At 34.2% G+C, this 16,635-nt stretch overlaps 1 pseudogene; it reads right to left on the bottom strand.

The window, feature by feature from the left end:
• Positions 1 to 13,205: 13,205 nt before the first annotated feature.
• Positions 13,206 to 16,436, bottom strand: LOC143582485 (alkane hydroxylase MAH1 pseudogene; annotated as a pseudogene).
• Positions 16,437 to 16,635: the final 199 nt, after the last annotated feature.

The following is a 16,635-nucleotide window of genomic DNA, read 5'->3' as shown; positions in this document are numbered from 1 at the left end:
AGCACAAACATTGTCTTAACAATAATGTTACAAATCAATAATAAATAACCTAACACAAAAAGAAAATGTTCTTCATTCATCAAGCAACCTAAGGTTTCATCTAACTTCCAATGCTCGATTCATCCGATAAAGCTACCTGCGCCATGCGTGAAAATATATATTTTGTCAACATAAAGTTGAGCAAGTAAACCATGATTTTGAGTATATATAATAATAAAATGACAATTCCGTGCGATAATTGTAAATCACTACAACTAGTATAACAATAAATAAAAGTTGTCTTTTCACTCGAATCATTTTGATAATGAGCTAATTCGACGGCGTATGATCATACTAATGAAAATGAGGATGAGGATGAGGATGCCAACCAACATAAAGTAAACACATAGTCACATTTGTACTAGGGGTGTTCATGGTCCGGTTTTGACGGTTTTTAACTCAAACCGTGAACCAAACCGTTAGCAACGGTTTTTGTTATTGGAAACCGAAACCGAACCGTTGATATTTAAAACCGAACCAAACCAAAATAAACCGTTACTTACGGTTTGGTTCCGGTTTGATTTCACGGTTTGAGCTCGTTGAGTCTTAATTGTTAATACAAGATGTTCAGAATATGACATGAAGTATATAAAAATTCTTAAAACAAAGTTACAATTATATTACAGTAGTAAACTATCTAACACTATAGGAGAGATGGGAGATTTTTAGAAACTTGAGGTTAGAACTTAACGCCTGATTGTGTTGAACGATGATTAAAAAATGGAGATTGACACAATACTGATACGGTTTTTATCAGATGACATATTGTGATATAAGTCCTATACAGTTGAACAAAACCCAACTTGATATATATTTAGGTATTACAATTAATTAACCATTAAGCACAATATATATAATATTAATAATTATCAAAATCTTACGGTTCGGTCCGGTTTTATACGGCCGGTTTTAGTATAAACCATAAACCAAACCGTTCGTTACGGTTTTAAATTTTTGAAACCGACCGACTAAAAAGTTAAGAAAGAAAACCAACCGTGAAACCAAACCGGTGATCGGTTTGGACGGTTTCACGATTTCAAACCGAACCGTGAACACCCCTAATTTGCACATATCAACTAATCGAGCAATTTCAATTACGCATATAGTGGAATCGTAGTGAAAACAATAATTTAACTGTGAACGCATAACGCCCCCAAAACTTAAAATGGTAAAAAGGAGTATGTGAATTTACTTACCTTTAATGAGGGATAAACGAAGACGAAATAATAAAGGAAAAGACTAGGGTGGAAAACGATCAAACTCCTCGAGGTTCACCGACAAATATTCCTAGTTGTTAAAGATAACGTGAGCTAAATATAAAAGACAAAATAATAAGACGGATTTTGGGTCATGATGAGGTTATTAATTCTTATTGTCATTTTATTATGGTTATTTATTATCATTAACGTGATTATCATTATTGTTATTATTATTATTATTATAATTATTATTATTATTTGCTTTCTTTACGTTAATAAAAATAAAAGTTTATAAAGTAACATCAAAGTTGGAAAACTAATACGTATATGAATCGTTAAAATAAATACATATATATATATATATATATATATATATATATATATATATAATATTTATGAAGAAAAACGACAAGTCTAGAGGTTCGGTTTGTCCAGTTTATGTTTATTAAAAGTTATAAACGTATATTAATATAAAAGAAACTTGTTTAAACGTGTTAAAAAAATAACAAAAACCGGGTTTAGGATGACAGGAAAATGGTCCAGTGTGTCGGTTTATAATATTTCAGTGTTTAATTGTGTAGAGATAATTAATATTAAAAGAAATTAACCTAAAAAGAATTAAGTGTTTTTATCATACCACTATTTAACAATTCAGATGTTTCAAAAACATTCAAAAACTTAGCAACAAGAAAATATATGCATCTTATAACTAAGCATAGATAAGTACTTTATGTACGTAGTACATGTTGTACTTTTCCTATAAACTAGTGGGTTTTCTTTTATGAACACATCTTAATACTAGCATTTTTATTCAAGTTTAGCATCATTATCTATTTTAAAGTCATTAATAAAGTATAAAAAAATAGCAAGTTCAAGCATTAACATCAAGTTTCCAATAGGAGCATGTAGGTGAAGATTAAACATATTTCCTTTCTGTCACTCTCTCTAACCTACGGCTCACTCTCTCTCTAAAAACCCAAAACCCACTTCATCTACGGTTTGAGATTAAATCAAAGAATAACAATCATCAATGGACTTTCAAGTACGTAAAACATCAAAATAAAGATACAATCTACATGCACGTGTATGTGTATTTATATCTATATCTATATCTATATCTACACTATATATAAGAGTGAGGGACCTCTTAAATTTTAAGAGGTATCTCTGTTGTTGCATATTGTACAAGTAACAATGCATAAAATTTTAAAAATATAAGAGTAAAATAGTCTTTATTTATTAAAATATAATATACAATAATAGTCCTTTCAATTCAATCAAGTTTTATTAATATATTAAATAGTTAAATATTTCCCCTTGATTATTAACCAACTACCTCACGATATTTTAACGACCGTAGCTTTTCACACGTTAATATTTTTTCTAGAAAATTACATAAAAAAACGAGTATTTTATTCTCTTTAATTTGAGTATGATATTGCTATAGTTTATTATTTTTTTAAAAAACTAACATTATACATGATTACCGGTTATTACCGCCAATGGGTCGAGCATGTTCGACTAATGGTGTTGGAACGAGTTAGGATTGGAACAAGTTAATGCAAAAAGGGTTAATTTTGTTCATGTAGAGATGAGTTTAGATCGAAAGAGTCATGTCAAAACAAACAGAAAGGGTTAATTTAGTAGTTACTGTGACTTTTCAAAATGTCAGCATCAAATGTTACTTTGTAAACAAAAAATGAAATGAAATTTATATGTTGCTGATGCTAATCCAAAGAACGCTAGTTGCCTCGTGAATGTTTGCTTTAAAACTGAGACAGTGAATGTTCCAGCAAGACGGCCAATCTCGTCTCTTAAACACAAGCTAAAGGATTTTTTCCGGCTAAGAACATTTGTGGAAGAAGATGTATCAGAAAACTATAATCTTCTTTATTGAATCGAACAAATAACCAGAAAAACGATACAGATCTTTAGTTCAACACAAAGTAAGGATACAATCAACCATCACGGAAAAGACTAAACATCACGAGGCTAGTACACAAAAACAAACGAACTCTCTAAACAAATTAGGATCATCAACATGATGAACCGTAGACTCAACAAGAAACGAACAGAGAGAGAGACTTTTTAAAACAAGTCAGCCACGTAAACCCATGTAAACTTATATAATGGATCAGCTTTTTTTACTTCAAGCCCAACAACCACTATCTTTAAGCCCAACTTCTGAACCAACAAAGCCCATCAGCTACTAGACCGACATTATCAATTATCTAACCCTCGTTAAAGAACAAGAACAAAGAATTAGAACTAAAAACCTACATCATTTTGATTAAACACATATATTTTGATTATACGAATTGAACTTAGATATATTTCAACCCCCCCTCCCCTCAATTCGATAATCCAAATAAAACATTTCAAAAATCTTCAGTTTAAAGCAAGAGTATTGTTAACTTTTGAACGAACTTTGAAAATATAGTAAAGCTGTTGAACTGAAACCATGTACCCAGAATAAAGATATACAACTTCTTTAGGCCTACCTTTAGTAAACATGCACAAACCAAATCACATATTTATAAATTTTGAAACCACTGTTGCTTTTAAGATATATATATATATATATATATATTTTAAAATCAAAAGGATGACAAGATATTTTTCATGTAATTATGTAAAACAAAAGATCTGGATAACTTGTTGTTTTTCCTTTTTATCAAAAAAAAATTAATTGAGCACAAACTCACTGTTCAAATACCTTTGGAAAAAAACAATTAAAAGAAAACAACAAATGATAACCAAACACCAAGACTAATCATGTTTACAAAAAAAAATTAGGACAATCTTATCATTGTGAAGAGATAACAGAATAACACATACGAAGTTGAGACAAGAACTCAAAAAAGACATGAGTAAGCTTTAACATCTATGAATTAAACAAGAGTGATGAAAAAAAAATCAGAACGACTATGTAATAACACTAAATGTAATATAAGAACAAAGTTACCTATATAACACAAACATCAAGTTTGTAATATAGAAGCAACAACTCATGGTCACAAGGACGAATATCATGCAAATAAACGAAAGTTAAATTATATATATAATTTTCTATTTTTATAACCAAGAAGTAAACCTTAATAGCCAACAAAAGACCAACCACATGATAATAACAATCATAATTCCTCTTGTACACAAGAGAAAGAAAGAGACGTAACACTATTAGGACAAAAAAAAAAACAAATTACTTCCAACAATCACTCCCTAATTTCTGAAAGTAATTTCGGACACAAGTCACAAGTCGGTGAACTTGAGGGACCAATTATGACCAGCTTGTCAACATTAGTCCCTCAAGTTCACCGACTTGTGACTTGAGTCCGAAATTACTTCCAACAATCACCCCCTAATTTCTGACTCGAAATAGATGGTTCTTCAACTCCGAGCATGTCTATTTGGCCCTGTCCGATTTGAACCACGATCTTGACCATCTCGGCTTTCACAACCTTCTTGGCCTTGATCTCCCCGGAACTTTTCTTGATCAATAGATGTGTTCTTCAGCTCCCCCGAACTCGACTACCTCTATGACCATGTCCCCGACCATTCACTTGGTCGTATGAACTCGCATGACCACTCCTTTGGTTGCAATCTCGGTCATCTAATCGAGCGAACAACAATCTTCCTTGATCATCTTTTGTTCTCGAATCAAAACACGAGCACATCTTTCAAATCAAAACCTTACAAACTTGATTGCTTCACACAAGCGACTTCTCGTCTCGTTCTTGATTGATTCACACAATCACTCTCAATTTCTGATCAATCTGTCACGGATTGACAACTTTCTTCTTCACCGGTATCACACCGTACCACCCGAATCACTCAGGTAAATTTCACACCCGTCGCAGGTGATCAATTTTTTACGCAATCTGAATCGCTCAGATTGATGTCACGTAGTTGTCTCACACAACCCACTTGCTCCACTTCGTTGGAACAAATACGAACAACTCCGTTCCGAACAACTTTTCAGAACCGAACCCGTTTACTCGAAAAACCCCGGTTACGAATACCTCTCGAAAACCAAATCACCACTTCGATCAGTGAAAAACTTGGTTAGAACTGAACTCGTTCAACCCGAGTAAAAACGAACTCTGAATTGAACTCAATTATTCAACCCCGATTAAAATATTCTCAATGGTAAACCCAAACTTGGTAACCAATGAAATAAAAACACTAACAAATAAACCAACTTGTGTTAAGTTTTCTTTAACTCCTCGTTAGAACCAAAACAAGCTTATATTGACTTTGGATATAACCAAAAAACAATTTAAAGAAACCCCTTCGATTCCGATTTAAAACCGGCGGCTATCCTCAACGTCTTTTTTTAATCCAACAATTGTTAATGTTAATTTTGAAAACCAACTTTTCGCAAGTTGCTGAGAGTTCCGATCAACCCCGTACTTAACCGGCTCTTGTTTCCTTCACTCCTTCGATCAAACAATTTTACGGTTTCGATCCAACTTGATCAAACCTCCCTCGTCGCTCACAGCTTTAATCAATAAACAAGAGCTAACCGCTCTAATACCAATTCAAGTCTCATATCGATAATCAACACACGAATTAAACGAATAACTCGCGTTTATATTAATCAGAAAATATAACTCTAAAAACTGATTACAACTATCAAACCCTAACTCGGTTTGACTCTTGATGAACCCTAACTCGGTTACACCAAACTTATTCAAGTCCCATATCGATAATCAACACACGAATTAAACGAATAACTCGCGTTTATATTAATCAGAAAATATAACTCTAAAAACTGATTACAACTATCAAACCATGGCTCGGTTTGACTCTTGATGAACCCTAACTCGGTTACACCAAACTCACCCTAGATGAACCCTAACTCGGTTACATCTCGTGTGTATCTAGATGAACCCTTAACTCGGTTACATCTCACACCACCCTTACTAATGTCTAACCATAACATGGTTTATATAGGACTAACCTAACTTGCTAGCTAAGACATTACCTAATATAATCACAATACGATTAGGATAACGTAATTAGGAAACACAATACAAACGAGGGTTGGATAATTGATAAATGGGTTGGATAATCAAAATATTTCCACTCATAGCAGCAAGACGGGCAGTTGGGTCTCTTAATATGGGAATTAGGGAATTCTTCAATTTGGGTGCATATTTGCAAATCAAATTTTCAAAGACTAGGGTGGCGTCTAGAACAGAAGGGTCACAATGAATCTGTTACGAGACAATCGGTAATCAAGCACAAGATCGATAAAGAGAAGAAGAAGCTAAGAGGAGAAGAAGTAATCTCAAATTCATCGATGCCCATTCTCATTCATTAGGTCGATTAAGTACAAACCTAACAACCAACAGTTACAAATCAGACCCTTGACTATATGACAATTTCAAAATGGACCCTCTACATTATATATCGTAACAATACTCCCCCCATTAAAGATTCTTGACCTCAAGAAGCACAATGAAAAAAATCCAACTCAATTTTAGTCTATTCTGCGTTTGGTAATAGGCTGATTCTTCTAATGTGAAGAAAAGGTGTTCACTCCAAGAATCCTTTGAAGATATTAGAGTAACCAACTGAACATTTATGGTGATGGATTCACATGTTTGACAAGTATTTTTAAAACCTTTCCACCCATCATCATTACTCAATTGTTTTGGCACTATTAGTGCCTTGATTTCTTCAAATCCTTCTGTACTAATCTGTGCATCAACATCACATTGCAACTTACAAATAAAATCCCAATTCATAATCTTGTGCCACGCAATCCTAATATTATTAGAACAAAATGGAAAGTATCCTATATACTTCCCATTCATGCTTTTCCCCAATGACCACCAAACACACTCCACAACATTTTCCAAAATTAGCAGCAGTTTACGTGTCATGTAATAAAAGTTTGCAGCTGTTTGATTTTTGGTTTGCATTAACCCATAAACTTGTTGCCCTGCATTGTCATTTTTTAGACCAGGATTTTCATAATCATCAACCTCCAACCCTATTAACCAGATTTTACTCTTTATAGGTTTAAACATATCAAAACTAGACAAGTTTAGATGGCCAATTCTGACCGGTACTAAGTTATCTGGTTTAGTGTACCTAAGAATAGACTGCTCTTCATGCAAACCATTTGATGAATTAAAAATCAAGAACAAATTGCAAGCCCACTTTTTTATTCCTGATTGATGATCTCTAGTTTACTTTTCAAGTGACTTGTTAGCCAAATGACCCTGAAGGTTACATTGATGTTCAGTTAAGAACACCATGCAAAGGTTAAATGCTTTTTTTGAAACAGTAGATTGAATCAGCCCACTAAGATAATCATGTTCTTCTTTATCATGAGCAACATCCCGCGGAAAGTTAGGTCCATATCTAAGCTGGACCGCGTTACGATTTTCACCCAAACTCACTAACTGTTTCATTTCTTGTTGCTTCTTTTTAGTGACAATTTTCTTAAAAATGTGTTGAAGTGCGTCGAAAGCCATTGAGCTTGCAGCAGGATGGTACCAACCCGAAACACACTTGATATTATTGAATGCCAACCTACCCCACTTGTATACACCAATTAATGTTCTTTGATAGGCTGGATCAACATCACGAATGGATAAAGAGTAGCGCCACTCTGCGTTTCTTTGTTGAAGGATTAAAAGGATGCAATTATGTGGGCTGGTTAAAAGTATCACCAAAGAAAGAATTTCTTGAGTAACAGTAATGGTGAGTTTGAGACAATTGCCATCTTCAGCTGTGATTATAATTGATGTATAATTCTGGGCGGATTTTGCAAAGGATCTCTCTTCGTCAAGGTTGAATGGGATGTATTCAGCAACACACAGCTCAACACATCGTCCCTGTGAAATGATTTTCTTGTTAAAAGCAATCGTTTCACATAATTTCCCCACATTGAACTTAATTCCAACAACACCATTTGAACCTGTCAATGTAAGACCTAATGCATTTTTCTTTGATTGTCGTTGCTTATTCCAACCAATTATATTCATGAGTTCTTTTAGAAGGCCGAACTCACAGAGTCTAATGACAATGTAGTTGAATGCAGCCATATCAGTCATCCATAATCCATTTGAATTTATATTTCCACTTAACTAACTAACTCTTTATACCATTAACACCACTAACATCACTGTTCTCTCCTTTCCTATCTTCCAATTTATACCAATAAAGAGTTAGAGATCTATCTGGTTGGACCCTCCTTGGAACCTCAATAATATCAACTAACACCCGGCCTATGGTCTCACCACCTAGTAGCAAAAACCCATTATCTTCTTTATGAATTGTAACATTTGATGGTCTCATCTCAGTGCTTTTATTTGGTTGTTCTTTAATGAATTTTAAACTCTATAATATCACCACCTTTGCATTCCAGATGACAAACCCAACCAGTATCTATCCACTTAAATTGTTTTCCAATATGAGGAATTCCATCCCCAATTCCAGTAGGGTAATAAGCCATTTTGATTATCTCATGATTACCCATTTTTCCAACTTTTAACGTAACATTTGATTCATTTTTAGATTCTTTTGAAATTTTCAATACTTCAATATTAGTAGGTTCTTGAATCTCATCATGGATTTCTAATACATCATTCGCAAACAATTCTTGAATCCCATTACCCAAAATTTCTTTTATCTTGCTATTAACTTCCTTAGGCATTTCATCAAACACCTGGGGTGCAGTCTCAATTTTTGTAGATTGAGAAGAATACGGTGATTCACAACCCTTTTCATTAACACTAGAAATAACAAGATTGCTGTTATGTTGTAAAGTACAATTTACCTCAAGATCTGATGGCATTCTATAAGTTGTACCATGAACTGAAACCCCATTTAGAATCCTTTCTTGTAACCTAGCCATAGACACCGCTTTCTCTAAACTTAAACCTATTTCCAAATTGTGATGAGCCATAAGCATATCACCAATTCCTGGTTTAAGACCGAAAATGAAGCAATACACCGCGTAATCTTCAGAAATTTCTTCCGAAATTCGGACCTTATTAAGCAAGAACTTGAATTCATCATAATATTCATCAACTGTACCTTCTTGGCTTAAGGACATGAACTCGTCCATGGTAATCTGCTTGTTTTGATTTGTTGATTGTGTAGAATTGAATTACAACAAACATAATTGCTCCCGCCAATTGAAAACTGTTTCCTAACCCTCAGGTCAAGAGGAAAGATAGCTCTGATACCATTGGTACGAGACAATTGGTAATCAAGCACAAGATCGATAAAGAGAAGAAGAAGCTAAGAGGAGAAGAAGTAATCTCAAATTCATCGATGCCCATTCTCATTCATTAGGTCGATTAAGTACAAACCTAACAACCAACAGTTACAAATTAGACCCTTGACTATATGACAATTTCAAAATGGACCCTCTACATTATATATCGTAACATAATCATTCAAATTGATTTCACCAAAGATTTCCCAAACATTTTTTTGGTCATTGGTTGCTATATATATGATGGCTATATCAGCAAAAATTAATTCTCATATGGTTTAATTGACAAGTTTCTTGATGCTGACGGTCTCTCAACGTGTGGTGGCTCTTAAGTCAAACGAGGCTCGGTGTTTCTTATTATTGAAGTGACTCTTTTAAAAAATTCTTTATGTTTCACTGCATTGGATTCATCTTTGCTGTAAGTTTTTTTTTCCGATTTAGTAGTGATTCGCTTTTGTTCATTTAGTTGTTAAGTTGCAGTACGTTAGTTCGTATTAATTAATTTTGTTTGGATTTCCAGTTCTTGATCAAAATTAAATGTGTGTTTCTGTTTTGAAATTTGAAAATGGGGTTTCAAAATAAGTGTCAAATGTCATTTGTTACCTGCTAGTAGGCACATTCTCACAAAATTTTTAAAACCTGTTTATAAATTCCTGATTCATGTAGTTGCTATCAAGTCGTTAAGGGTAATATGGCTATTAAGTTGCTATTAAGTCGTTAAGGGTAATTTGTCCCATATTGTTGTTTAATGGTTTTGAACACTGTTAAAGTTTATGGGTGTTTCTTCTATCAGCTATATATTTCATTGTTGTTTACTTGGTCTTCATGTCTCTGTGTCTAGGATCATGTGATTCGGTTATGTTTTTAAACAGTGATAAACTTTTCTTTCGGATATGGTAGTGACTTGATGGGCGTTATTTTGTATTGTGAAGAAGTTTATTTGAATTAGTTGCGTATTTGTTTTCATGATGATTTACTTGACGCATATGTCTTATTGTCTATAATCTTGTTTCTGGTTAGTCGAACCATGTGGGTCACGCATTATTTTTTAACCATAGGTATTATCAAGAGTGTTCTTGATTCTTTGTCAGCCTTTATATGTTTTCATCCGTGTGAGATTTTTATGACCTAAAAATTAAGTGTTGGTTGCTTAGTTGGAAGTTGTTTTTGGCTGAAAATTCTTGTCTAATGTAGAATCGTGTGGTTCTCATTGTTATGAATCTTTTGATTCAGTTTTAATTGTGAAGTTGTAAAAGTTTTTTGCCTGGTCAAAATTAGTCTTTATGTTCTTCACTTGTCTTATCTTCAGATATGTTTTCTGAATTCTGAATTCTGATAATATGTTGATTGAATCTTGTGATTCGTGTTTTGTGAAGTTGTAAAAGTTTTTGCTTGATTCAAATTAGTTTTTATGTTCTTTTCAAGATCTTTCCTTATATGCCTCTTGTTAAGTTGTAAAAGTTTTTGATCAAGACAAATTAGTCTTTAAGTTCTTCACATGTTTTGTCTTCAGATGTGAATCTGAGTTCTTTAAAGCTGTGTGGCTTTACTTACTTATCAGATATGTTTCTATGTCTCTGATAGTCGTGTGGAATCTTATGATTCTTTGTTATGTCTAAATGAGTTTTTGCTATGTTTTCTCTTTCAGTAGTATTACAGAAAGTTTTTATATGTCTTGTGACATGTCTTTGCTTTAAAAGTCTTGTGACTTTTGTCTGGTCAGATTTGTGTATGATATTTGTTATACAGTCGCAAATGTTTGTGATAGCTGTTATAAAATCATTGATTCTTGTTTTCTTTTATGCGATCTCATTGGTATGATTCTTATGTGGTTATTGAATGATGTGTTTCTGTGATATTTAATATATGTTGGCGGGTTGTTTTCATCTGTGATGTTACATGAAGATGATCAATCTGTTTTATATTTTCTTTGTTTCATGGGATGAATGTTATGGTTAATTGTTTGGTGGTTAAAATTAGGGGGTGATTGTTGGAAGTAATTTCGGACTCAAGTCATAAGTCGGTGAACTTGAGGGACCAATGTTGACAAGCTGGTCATAATTGGTCCCTCAAGTTCACCGACTTGTGACTTGAGTCCGAAATTACTTCCAACAATCACCCCTACCCACGTTAAAGAACAAGAACAAAGAATTAGAACTAAAAACCTACATCATTTTGATTAAACACAAATATTTTGATTATACGAATTGAACTTAGATATATTTCAACAAGATGTAACATTTCCGAGATCCGATTTGTCTAATCCAGAGGTCGCATTGAACGTAGTTGAGGAACTACCTTCAGAGACCAATATGACGACCAGTGGTTACAGATTTCCACTCATAGCAGTAAGACGGGCAGTTGCGTCTCTTAAACGGGAGCAGACTCACTATTTACCGCGAGGAGAAGAAGGCGTAGTGATGCTGGAATCCGTTTTGGCTGATCCCTTGGTCGCACTTAACATCGTTGAGGAACGACCTGTTGAAACCAATAACGAGATGGCCGGTGAATACAAATCTCTACTCAAAGCAGCAAGACGGGCAATTTCCATGCGCACTCACTATTTCCAGCCAGGAACGCCGGGTGAAGAGTGATGACGCCGGGTTCCGTTTTGACTAATCGGATGGGCTTGAACATCGTTCAAGAGGAACTACCTACGTTATCCAATAATGAGAGAGCCAGTGCATCAAGACGGGCAATTGTGTGTCTTAAACGCATGTGGACAAACTATTTCCGGCCAATGACATTGGGGGAAGAACATGTAACGATGCCAGGATCCGTGTTGGCCAATCCGTTGATTGAACTGGAAATCATTCATGAGGAAGAAACCAATAATGAGACATTCTCCATCACCACCGTTTACCGGTTTGTGGTGCGAGCAGCAAAACGATCAATTGACTCACTTTGTGGCCTGTGGACTCGCTATTTCCAAGAGGAAACTTGGGAGACGAAGGTGTAATGAAGCCGGGATCCGCTTTAAACTTTGTTATTATTGGTCTAGTCAGTTTCGAAGCAATCAAATCTCAGGGTGAAACTGGATTTCCTTTTAAAACGCACCCTCGGACCATTATGGTCGCGATTACCAGTCTGATCGTACTTGGCTTGGCTTCCAAAGCTGAGCATGCCATTAAACATAATTCTGTTTATGCCTTTATTGCTCAGCTGGTAAGGAATCTGTCCGCGTACATTTTGGTGGGATCATTAGCCTCTTTGTTCTATAGTATTTATGACTTTTGGTTAAATTTCAACAGATTAGATGTATAGCATTTTATATAGAATAATTATAGGTGAAGTAATACCGTTTTGCTAATTTGGCATCTTAGTACTCCTGTTCACCCACGGTGGCAAGTATATTACTTGTCTGATAACTATAAACTTTTGTAATGTCAGTTACATTTCATATGGGACATTGATGACGGAGCACACTGACAAATGCCTTGATAAGGTGCATGTATGGTGTTTTAGTTGAGATGCTTGCATTCCTTTGTTAGTTCTATTTGGTTCAGGTGGTTTGCTACCTTTGTTAGTTCTACTTAATTCAAATCATACAATTGTTTTTATTGTGGATATGTAATATGTTTTATTACAAACAATAATTAGTGTCTAAAACAAAGTAGCATCAAAAGCCTCATTTTATTTCAAAATTGAATAAATCCACTAAGAGCACACTTATTATGCATGATCTTTGGTTGTAGAAAGGAGGTTAAGGCACTCTTTTTAATAGCCACTTAGCACCAAACTTGAGGCCTTTAATTATTCGTTAAAACGTAAGCATATTATTACACCATAATATGCCTCACCCAAACACTGTAAACTAATATACGGTAACCAATATTTGACAACTTCTTCGTCGTTTGAGATTATCAACCGCCTTCGTTGACAGTCTTGATCGGAAAGAGCATGACCTTCAAACCATATTTCATTTGCAGTATAATCGAATCACTCGGGCAAACCAAATGACCCTCCACCAATTCCACATGATAATTACAAATAATCGCACTCACTACCATTTTCATCTGAATAAACCCCATTTCTTTACCCAAACATGTCCGGGGCCCTGCATGAAACGCGGGGAACTTGTAAGACGGCTCATGCTTGATCCCATTCCCGTCTTTTGAAATCCATCTTTCTGGCTTAAACTCCATGCAATCATCCCCCCATAAACCTTCCATTCTTCCCATCGAGTAAAAGGACAGAATTATCCTTGACTCTTTATCAACAACATGACCGGTTGGGAGGATATCTGCCTTCAATGGAGCTTTGTGCTCCAAAGCAACAGGAGGATATAGCCTTAATGATTCACATATACCTCCATGAAGGTAAACGAGTCCCTCCAACTGCTTTATAGCTAAAGGTTTCCATTTCCCGCCACCTGTTTTGTTCTCGATCTCTTTTCGAATCATGTTCTCTACTCTGGGGTTTTGAGCAAGGAGATAGAAGAACCAAGAAAGGGATGTGCTTGTTGTGTCTCTGCCAGCAATCATCAGGTTTAGTATGGTGTCCCTTAGGAACTTTTTTGAGTCACATGAAGTCCCACTTTGTCCGCTAAAGCTGCTCATCACGGACGTTAACAAGCCCGTCGACTCCTTGTTTTCCTTCTACGCTATGACAAAATAATTCGGATGCCATGAACATACAAATAAATGTGTATAAGTGATTAGTTCCGTGTTTAAAGGTGAAGTGTAATGAATTGATTTACACCTTAGTTTTTATTAGCTTTTTTTTTTTTATATAAATGTTTACCTTCATACAACAGGTTTAAACAAATTTGTATAGGGATTAAATTTAGTCGTCTGTGAACTACTCAATATAGCTCGCTAAAAGCGCCGATCAAACCTATTAATTAATCTAAACAAGCCCTGGTCTAGAGAACTCGTTTAATAAATAAACTTAAGAGTTAAGCCCAACCTTGACTAGGCGAGTTTTTATTTATATAATTACAATACCTTTTGTTTAGTATGAAGAATACATATCTTGAAACGAGTGGAGTTTAAACTTGATTTTATAACTTAAACGAGCAAAACTCAGCCTTTAGATGTCATAAGGGGAAGGTTCTTGTACATTTTAATCTTAACATGAGAATGTAGGAAATAATATCAATTTATAAAAAAATGAGAACGTAAGAAACAATAACAACTACAATACCAATATACATAAACAATGATTTGTAATAACAAAGAAAAAACCTAAAAATTACAATAAAAGAATCAAAATCAAGAACAAAATAATAACAACATATACCAACAAATACTTATAACAGCAAAAGAAAAAAATCTAATAATAACAACAAAATATAAATCAGCAAATACTTATAACGTCTCATACTCGAAAATTAGCAAATACGAACAAAAAATAACAGCAAACATCTATAAAAATAAACCTAATAATAACAACAAATTCATTCTCACTGTTTAATGTTAAGAACAAAATGTATTTGATCCTGTTTCGTGCTAAATTAAGTAATTTCTATACTCAAATAAACTCTTATAACAAAGTACAAAAAGATTGGAAAAAGACCTACTACAAAAAGTTAGTCCATGTTTTGATCAGTTATCCACTTTTAGGTGTCACAACTCACACCACACAATTGATACGAAGTTCGTTACTATAAATTGTTACTTTCTCTACAAAGTGATTAAAATAGTTTAGCAATGTTTTACCTCTTTTTGTGACAAGCACTTGTATATAAACTCATCAAAAGCTTTCCAGGCTTCACTCAGCTTCTTCTCCTTCCCTAATCCAAATCTCTTCTGCAACTTCCAAACTTTTTCCGGTATAAAATGCCTCCACAAAAGAGCTTCTTCAGCGTCCGTGAACCGCCTTCTCGCACGGAATGACCGGTAAATTAACAGACAAGCTTTCAGGATCATGATCCAAAAGCAACAAGCATATAGCATCAAAAGTAAACCTTTGAAATATATCCTGTAAATCCATCTCCCCATAATGCTTAATAACCGGGAGAAGCCCTTTCTCAATTTTGTTCATGATCGTTGTTTCGAGCAACATATGGAAACGCGGGTGTTTAAACACGGACACATTCGTTGTTTTGCGATGGATTTCCCATAACTCGTGATCAGAGTTGAAGATTCCGTCTCCAAGAATATCGAATATTTTACGGAATTCAGGGCCTTTGGGATAGTTAGAAAAGTTTTTACTCAAAATGTGGTGGATGTTTATGGGGTCAGAGGTGAATAACATGTCTATAATACTTTGTTCTTTAAATTGTCTGGTTAGTTCAATTCATTCATCTTCTCTGTAAATTCGTCTTGTATCGAATCGTTTGATTAATACTGTCAGTTGAGTTCTTATCGATTGTTCTTTCATATCAGTTCTTAATCCGCAAAATCATTTACAAAGTTTGAGGAAATAAGTTGTCAATGTTCCCTTGCCTTATCCCATTTTGCAAGGTTGTACTTGATAGCATCTATGTATTATTTTCATTATGTTGTGTTACTAACTTTAAATTGTTTTGTTTAACTTTGATTGCTGAATTGAAAGATGAGGATAACTTAAAGACACAATAAAACGATAAATGTAACATAAGGCTACGATTGACGTTTGGCCTTAAAAACCATATCACGTAAAATGTTGTTATCTTCTACCTTGAAAGTCCATAAAAGTTGGCTTGTATATACGGCAAACTTATTTTGTGATGGAAAATGTATGTTATATTTAATTGCTTGATAATTATTGTATTCCAATACATTGTATCCTTGTTATGTGTTGTAGTTCTCTTACAATTCATCATTATGTCATACCAGGGTCGTCTTCGAGAATTTAAATAACTCGATCAAGCTAATGAAAAGGTTTGTAGGCCCTAACTAGTAACGAAAAAATGTAAGTTAATTCTTTTAAACGGTGATTAACGTTATAACAATAAACATAGCAAAAATATACATTAAAATCAAATATCGTAATAGTTAACGGCTAAGCAATAACCTGTGAAGCTTTCTTAGCATTATTGACAGCAAAGAAGGGATGAGACAAGGAGAAATTTCAATCGGCGGCTAATTTCTTTGTTTTTTTATTTGGTTTTTATATTCTTTTAGTTTTTAATTTTGGTTTGGCCTCAACAATTTAAACTATATTAAATGGATTATGGATTAAAAAAAAGTTTTGGCGCAATAATTATGAGATGATTATAAGATGATTAGGGTC

Source organism: Bidens hawaiensis, unplaced genomic scaffold (genome assembly GCF_021521415.1).
Source record: "Bidens hawaiensis isolate Kalapana, Puna unplaced genomic scaffold, B.hawaiensis_p1.1 tig00031765_1, whole genome shotgun sequence".
Taxonomy (NCBI): Eukaryota; Viridiplantae; Streptophyta; class Magnoliopsida; order Asterales; family Asteraceae; genus Bidens; species Bidens hawaiensis.
The sequence above is the reverse complement of the archived record's forward strand: the minus strand, read 5'-3'. Positions and strand labels throughout refer to the sequence as shown.